At 47.5% G+C, this 9,011-nt stretch overlaps 1 pseudogene; it reads left to right on the plus strand.

Moving 5' to 3' along the window:
• LOC106591167 (glypican-5-like) overlaps positions 1-2,000 on the plus strand; it is a 289,574-nt pseudogene extending 287,574 nt beyond the window's left edge.
• The last annotated feature ends 7,011 nt before the right edge of the window (positions 2,001-9,011 follow it).

Genomic DNA, 9,011 nt, shown 5'->3' on the forward strand with positions numbered 1-9,011 from the left:
TGATGGTGACAGTGGGTTACAGTATTAGGGCTGATGGTGACTGTGGGTTACAGTATTAGGGCTGATGTTGACAGTGGGTTACAGTATCAGGGCTGATGTTGACAGTGGGTTACAGTATTAGGGCTGATGGTGAACAGTGGGTTACAGTATTAGGGCTGATGGTACAGTATGTTACAGTATTAGGGCTGATGGTGACAGTGGTTTACAGTATTAGGGCTGATGGTCCAGTGGGTTACAGTATTAGGGGTGATGGTGTCAGTGGGTTACAGTATTAGGGCTGATGGTGAGTGGGTTACAGTATTAGGGCTGCTGGTGACAGTGGGTTACAGTATTAGGGCTGATGGTGAGTGGGTTACAGTATTAGGGCTGATGGTGACAGTGGGTTACAGTATTAGGGCTGCTGGTGACAGTATGTTACAGTATTAGGGCTGATGGTGACAGTGGGTTACAGTATTAGGGCTGATGGTAACAGTGGGTTACAGTATTAGGGGTGATGGTGACAGTGGGTTACAGTATTAGGGCTGATGGTGACAGTGGGTTACAGTATTAGGGCTGATGGTGACTGTGGGTTACAGTATTAGGGCTGATGTTGACAGTGGGTTACAGTATCAGGGCTGATGTTGACAGTGGGTTACAGTATCAGGGCTGATGGTGACAGTGGGTTACAGTATTAGGGCTGATGGTGACAGTGGGTTACAGTATTAGGGCTGATGGTGACAGTGGGTTACAGTATTAGGGCTGATGGTGACTGTGGGTTACAGTATTAGGGCTGATGTTGACAGTGGGTTACAGTATCAGGGCTGATGTTGACAGTGGGTTACAGTATCAGGGCTGATGGTGACAGTGGGTTACAGTATTAGGGGTGATGGTGACAGTGGGTTACAGTATTAGGGCTGATGGTGACAGTGGGTTACAGTATTAGGGCTGATGGTGACTGTGGGTTACAGTATTAGGGCTGATGTTGACAGTGGGTTACAGTATCAGGGCTGATGTTGACAGTGGGTTACAGTATCAGGGCTGATGGTGACAGTGGGTTACAGTATTAGGGCTGATGGTGACAGTGGGTTACAGTATTAGGGCTGATGGTGACAGTGAGTTACAGTATCAGGGCTGATGGTGACAGTGGGTTACAGTATCAGGGCTGATGGTGACAGTATGTTACAGCAGTGATAAAATATGCCCAATGTTTTTGAAGGTGCTCAGCCACAGTTTATCTACTACAGCCTTTCTGTCTATTGTCTCAGAGTCTGTCTTAGTCGCCCTAAACCAAGCCAACACCGTGTTACAGTATTGAATTTTACAGTCAGAAAAAGACACCTATATTGTTCTGACTGTAGTCTTCTCTTTGTCTCTTCTCTCTCTCTCTCTCAGCGGATCCAGGGAGCGACCGCAGTCATCACCCCCAGGGAGAGGACTCTGAAACGGGGGACAGATCCAGCTCACAGGCCCTCGGATCACAAGCAGCCACACGTCTACTGGCCTTGGTGTTGACTTCGCTACTGACGACACTTTACATGTACCTACCTAGCTGTTAACGTCAACAATCTGCTGGTGACCCCCCTTCCAAACGCTTTCATTTCCTGTTACCTGTGGACCCGTCTGAGGTGAAGAGGAGGGTAAAGAGAACCTCTAGACGTTCTAGAACTAGAACAGAACTGTGTCTGATGTTCTAGAAGGAGACGGGATGATGTCAGACAGGAAGAGGATATGACAATCATATATATATATATACCTGACTATACCTGCCATTAAGTTTCACTAACAACCTAATACTGAGATATTTAACAAAGTCTAATGTCTCTGGCCTGAAATACTCTCCTCCTCTTAAAACATTTTTTTTATCATGTAAAAAAGGGGAAAATAATGTCATTGTATTTCATTGATAATATAAACTACCGTTCAAAAAGTCTTGGGGTCACTTAGAAATGTCCTTGTTTTTGAAGGAAACAGAAGAATAAAAAATGGTCAATTTTTAAAATAAACATAAAATTGATCAGAAATACAGCGTAGACATTGTTAATGTTGTAAATGACTATTGTAGCTGGAAACGGCTGATTTTTAATGGAATATCTACATAGGCGTTCAGAGGCCCATTATCAGCAACCATCACTCCTGTGTTCCAATGGCACGTTGTGTTAGCTAATCCAAGTTTATCATTTTAAAAAGGCTAATTGATCATTAGAAAACCCTTCTGCAATTGATGTTAGCACAGCTGAAACACTGTTGTACTGATTAAAGAAGCAATAAAACTGGCCTTCTTAAGACTAGTTGAGTATCTGGAGCATCAGCATTTGTGGGTTCGATTACAGGCTCAAAATAGCCAGAAACAAATAACTTTCTTCTGAAACTTGTCAGTCTATTCTTGTTCTGAGAAATGAAGGCTATTTCATGCGAGAAATTGCCAAGAAACTGAAGATCTCGTACAACGCTGTGTACTACTCCCTTCACAGAACAGCGCAAACTGGATCTAACCAGAATAGAAAGAGGAGTGGGAGGCCCCGGTGCACAACTGAGCAAGAGGACAAGTACATTAGAGTGTCTAGTTTGAGAAACAGACACCTCACAAGTCCTCAACTGGCAGCTTCATTAAATAGTTCCCACAAAACACCAGTCTCAACGTCGACAGTGGAGAGGCGACTCCGGGATGCTGTCCTTCCAGGCAGAGTTCCTCTGTCCAGTCTCAACAGTGGAGAGGAGACTCCAGGATGCTGTCCTTCTGGGCAGAGTTCCTCTGTCCAGTCTCAACAGTGAGGAGGCGACTCCGGGATGCTTCCAGGCAGAGTTCCTCTGTCCAGTCTCAACAGTGAAGAGGCCACTCCGGGATGCTGTCCTTCCAGGCAGAGTTCCTCTGTCCAGTCTCAACAGTGAAGAGGCCACTCCGGGATGCTGGCCTTCATCATGTGGTGGTACCATGCACCCTGAGGTTCTCATTACAGACACCTAGTCAATGGGTACAGTAGGTGAAAAACATTAACATTACAGTCAATGGGTACAGGAGGTGGAAAACATAGTTGTGGTGTCCAGGCGTCCACTACAGAGGACATAGTTGTGGTGTCCACTACAGAGGACATAGCTGCGGCGTCCAGGTGTCCACTACAGAGGACATAGTTGTGGCGTCCAGGTGTCCACTACAGAGGACATAGTTGTGGTGTCCAGGTGTCCACTACAGAGGACATAGTTGTGGCGTCCAGGTGTCCACTACAGAGGACATAGTTGTGGCGTCCAGGCGTCCACTACAGAGGACATAGTTGTGGTGTCCACTACAGAGGACATAGTTGTGGCGTCCAGGTGTCCACTACAGAGGACATAGTTGTGGTGTCCACTACAGAGGACATAGTTGTGGCGTCCAGGTGTCCACTATAGAGGACATAGTTGTGGCGTCCAGGTGTCCACTACAGAGGACATAGTTGTGGCGTCCAGGCGTCCACTACAGAGGACATAGTTGTGGCATCCAGGCGTCCACTACAGAGGACATAGTTGTGGCGTCCAGGTGTCCACTACAGAGGACATAGTTGTGGCGTCCAGGTGTCCACTACAGAGGACATAGTTGTGGTGTCCACTACAGAGGACATAGCTGCGGCGTCCAGGCGTCCACTACAGAGGACATAGCTGTGGCGTCCAGGCGTCCACTACAGAGGACATTTCTTACACAGTCCTGACAACTCACTGAACTATTCCTGAGATATTCACTTACTAGAAAATATTTGAATATCAAACTCACTGAAATTATCATTAAGAAATATAAATAAATAATAATAATATAATAAATAAATATTGACCCCCACACATATGAGATCTTTGAAAAGCCCAGGATGTCCGCTCGAAGGGACAACAGGACTTAATACAGTGGCTCCTACGGATGAAATGCTGGGTCTCAGAAGGATATGAAAACAACATGAAGAAGGTGAAGTGGATTAGAGAGGAGGAGGAGGAGGGGGAGGAGGAGGGGTAGAGAGGAGGAGGAGGTGAGGAGGAGGGGAGGGGTAGAGAGGAGGGGGAGAGAGGAGGAGGAGGGGGAGATTGGAAGGGAGAGAGGAGGGGTAGAGGGGAGAGGAGGGAAGATAGATGAGGTGGTAGGAGAGAGAGAGAGAGAGAGAGAGAGAGAGAGAGGTGGTAAGAGAGAGAGAGAGACAGACAGACAGACAGACAGACAGACAGACAGACACCCAGAGAGAGAGAGACAGAGAGAGAGACAGAGAGAGAGAGAGACAGAGAGAGAGAGACAGAGAGAGAGAGAGAGAGAGAGAGAGAGAGAGAGAGAGAGACAGAGAGAGAGAGAGAGAGAGAGAGAGAGAGAGAGAGAGAGAGACAGAGAGAGACAGAGAGAGAGAGACAGAGAGAGAGAGAGAGAGAGAGAGAGAGAGAGACACCCAGAGAGAGAGAGAGAGAGACAGAGAGAGAGAGAGAGACAGAGAGAGAGAGAGAGAGAGACACCCAGAGAGAGAATGGGAATTCAGTCTCTCCCCTCCATCCCCAGATTAGTTTCCCCAGGAGTCCATTATCTCCTTTCTAACTCAATCCATCACTCCCCCTCTGCTTCTCTCTTCCACTTCACAGGGCGCTGTGAGGATGGGTGTGTGTGCTGGTTAGCTGTACAAGTGTGTGTGTGTGTGTGTGTGTGTGTGTGTGTGTGTGTGTGTGTGTGTGTGTGTGTGTGTGTGTTAGCTGTACTAGACTGTGTGTGTGTGTGTGTGTGTGTGTGTGTGTGTGTGTGTGTGTTGTGTGTGTGTGTGTGTGTGTGTGTGTGTGTGTGTGTGTTAGCTGTACTAGACTGTGTGTGTGTGTGTGTGTGTGTGTGTGTGTGTGTGTGTGTGAGTCCAGATGAGCTCAGGCGTGATACTGTCTCTTCTCTCTCCTCTTCCCGGACTAAAGGTTTCATCCAGTCCGTATTGCGTAAGATCTGCTTTAAGATATAAAGGTCATTTCCGTTTATAAACGTTTGGTATCCACCAACGCTGGATCGTTGCCTTTTAATTCTCAGTCAAACTAGAACACAGATCTTCCTCTACGTCTGTGATGAGGATCAGCCCGAACATCCCTATGGGCCCGATTCAGACGTAGGACATGTAGGCCTTTCCTACCTGCCTGTCCTACAGGCCTTTCCTACAGGCCTTACCTGCCTGCTTTTCCTACCTGCCTTTCCTACCTGCCTTTTCTACAGGCCTTTCCTACCTGCCTTTCCTACCTGCCTTTCCTACCTGCCTTTCCTACCTGCCTTTCCTACCTGCCTTTCCTACCTGCCTTTTCTACCTGCCTTTCCTACCTGCCTTTCCTACAGGCCTTTCCTACCTGCCTTTCCTACCTGCCTTTCCTACCTGCCTTTCCTACAGGCCTTTCCTACAGGCCTTACCTGCCTGCCTTTCCTACCTGCCTTTCCTACCATCCTTTCCTACAGGCCTTTCCTACAGGCCTTTGGGGTGTGGGGGGGTTTCTATGAACCAGGTGGCCCCCAGGTGGGTTGTGTAGAGATGAATAGTGAGGAGTCTGAATACATGAATGAATTTGAATCACCTGCAGAACCAGGTCCCAGCGGCTTCAGCAAACCTCCCAACAACCTGCAGAACCAAGTCCCCTCTGCTTCTCTCTTCCACTTCACAGGGCGCTGTGAGGATGGGTGTGTGTGCTGGTTAGCTGTACAAGTGTGTGTGTGTGTGTGTGTGTGTGTGTGTGTGTGTGTGTGTGTAGTGTGTGTGTGTGTGTGTGTGTGTGTGTGTGTGTGTGTGTGTGTGTGTGTGTGTGTGTGTGTGTGTAGTGTGTGTGTGTGTGTAGTGTGTGTGTGTGTGTGTGTGTAGTGTGTGTGTGTGTGTGTGTGTGTGTGTGTGTGTGTGTGTGTGTGTAGTGTGTGTGTGTGTGTGTGTGTGTGTAGTGTGTGTGTGTGTAGTGTGTGTGTGTATTAACTCAGGCACAGCAGCCTTAGCCTGGAAGATAATACTGTCAGAGTCACAACAACAACACATGTTTTCATGTTTATCACCAGGCTGGGTGCCATGGAAACGAGGCTTCTGTCTGCAACACCGACCCGGATTCAAACGAAGCGCCCTTGTAGACTTTACATTACTGTCCTTGAAAGCGTTTACGAGATGAGCACAGTGAAATTCATAAAAGCTGCACAGCCGAGTTATAATCTGTCTCCGTATTAGTGGCATTTCCTACCTGCCTTTCCTACAGGCCTGTCCTACCTGCCTTTCCTACCTGCCTTTCCTACAGGCCTGTCCTACCTGCCTGTCCTACCTGCCTTTCCTACCTGCCTTTCCTACAGGCCTGTCCTACCTGCCTTTCCTACCTGCCTTTCCTACAGGCCTGTCCTACCTGCCTTTCCTACCTGCCTTTCCTACAGGCCTGTCCTACCTGCCTGTCCTACCTGCCTTTCCTACCTGCCTTTCCTACCTGCCTTTCCTATCAGCTCTGGTGTCAGGGACAGCGGAGAGTGGCAGGTCAACAGTGGATCCTCTGCATGTCTTAATGCTGGGTCCTCAAGCTGGAATATTAATATTATAACAGTATAACTGAGAGGGATATATAGTTAGGGATGATCTGGGTATTATTTTGGGGGTGTTGAACTGAGAGGGATGATACCGGTGTTATTTTGTGGGGTGTTGAACTGAGAGGGATGATACCGGTGTTATTTTGGGGTGTTGAACTGAGAGGGATTGTCCGGGTGTTATTTTGTGGGGTGTTGAACTGAGAGGGTTGATCTGGGTGTTATTTTGGGGGTGTTGAACTGAGAGGGATGATACCGGTGTTATTTTGTGGGGTGTTGAACTGAGAGGCATGATACCGGTGTTATTTTGTGGGGTGTTGAACTGAGAGGGATGATACCGGTATTATTTTGGGGGTGTTGAACTAAGAGGGATTGTCCGGGTGTTATTTTGTGGGGTGTTGAACTGAGAGGGTTGATCTGGGTGTTATTTTGGGGGGTGTTGAACTGAGAGGGATGATCTGGGTGTTATTTTGGGGGGTGTTGAACTGAGAGGGATGATCTGGGTGTTATTTTGGGGGTGTTGAACTGAGAGGGATGGTCTGGGTGTTATTTTGTGGGGTGTTGAACTGAGAGGGATGATACCGGTGTTATTTTGGGGGTGTTGAACTGAGAGGGATGATACCGGTGTTATTTTGGGGGTGTTGAAATGAGAGGTATGATCTGGGTGTTATTTTGTGGCGGTGTTTAACTGAGAGGGATGATACCGGTGTTATTTTGGGGGTGTTGAACTGAGAGGGATGATCTGGGAGTTATTTTGGGGGTGTTGAACTGAGAGGGATGATACCGGTGTTATTTTGGGGGGTGTTGAACTGAGAGGAATGATCCGGGTGTTATTTTGTGGGGTGTTGAACTGAGAGGGTTGATCTGGGTGTTATTTTGGGGGGTGTTGAACTGAGAGGGATGATCTGGGTGTTATTTTGGGGGTGTTGAACTGAGAGGGATGATACCGGTGTTATTTTGTGGGGTGTTGAACTGAGAGGGATGATACCGGTGTTATTTTGGGGGTGTTGAATTGAGAGGGATGATCTGGGTGTTATTTTGTGGGGTGTTGAACTGAGAGGGATGATCTGGGTGTTATTTTTGGGGTGTTGAACTGAGAGGGTTGATCTGGGTGTTATTTTGGGGGTGTTGAACTGAGATGGATGATACCGGTGTTATTTTGGGGGTGTTGAACTGAGAGGGATGATACCGGTGTTATTTTGGGGGTGTTGAAATGAGAGGGATGATCTGGGTGTTATTTTGTGGAGGTGTTGAACTGAGAGGGATGATACGGGTGTTATTTTGGGGGTGCTGAACTGAGAGAGATGATCTGGGAGTTATTTTGGGGGTGTTGAACTGAGAGGGATGATACCGGTGTTATTTTGGGGGTGTTGAACTGAGAGGGATGATACCGGTGTTATTTTGGGGGTGTTGAACTGAGAGGGATGATCTGGGTGTTATTTTGGGGTGTTGAACTGAGAGGCATGATACCGGTGTTATTTTGTGGGGTGTTGAACTGAGAGGGATGATACCGGTATTATTTTGGGGTGTTGAACTAAGAGGGATTGTCCGGGTGTTATTTTGTGGGGTGTTGAACTGAGAGGGTTGATCTGGGTGTTATTTTGGGGGGTGTTGAACTGAGAGGGATGATCTGGGTGTTATTTTGGGGGTGTTGAACTGAGAGGGATGATACCGGTGTTATTTTGTGGGGTGTTGAACTGAGAGGGATGATACCGGTGTTATTTTGGGGGTGTTGAATTGAGAGGGATAATCTGGGTGTTATTTTGTGGGGTGTTGAACTGAGAGGGATGATCTGGGTGTTATTTTGGGAGTGTTGAACTGAGAGGGATGATACCGGTGTTATTTTGGGGGTGTTGAAATGAGAGGTATGATCTGGGTGTTATTTTGTGGAGGTGTTGAACTGAGAGGGATGATACCGGTGTTATTTTGGGGGTGTTGAACTGAGAGGGATGATCTGGGAGTTATTTTGGGGGTGTTGAACTGAGAGGGATGATACCGGTGTTATTTTGGGTGGTGTTGAACTGAGAGGAATGATCCGGGTGTTATTTTGTGGGGTGTTGAACTGAGAGGGTTGATCTGGGTGTTATTTTGGGGGTGTTGAACTGAGAGGGATGATCTGGGTGTTATTTTGGGGGTGTTGAACTGAGAGGGATGATACCGGTGTTATTTTGTGGGGTGTTGAACTGAGAGGGATGATACCGGTGTTATTTCGGGGGTGTTGAATTGAGAAGGATGATCTGGGTGTTATTTTGTGGGGTGTTGAACTGAGAGGGATGATCTGGGTGTTATTTTGGGGTGTTGAACTGAGAGGGTTGATCTGGGTGTTATTTTGGGGGTGTTGAACTGAGAGGGATGATACCGGTGTTATTTTGGGGGTGTTGAACTGAGAGGGATGATACCGGTGTTATTTTGGGGGTGTTGAAATGAGAGGGATGATCTGGGTGTTATTTTGTGGAGGTGTTGAACTGAGAGGGATGATACCGGTGTTATTTTGTGGGGTGCTGAACTGAGAGGGATGATCTGGGAGTTA

This window comes from Salmo salar, chromosome ssa16 (genome assembly GCF_905237065.1).
Source record: "Salmo salar chromosome ssa16, Ssal_v3.1, whole genome shotgun sequence".
NCBI lineage: Eukaryota > Metazoa > Chordata > Actinopteri > Salmoniformes > Salmonidae > Salmo > Salmo salar.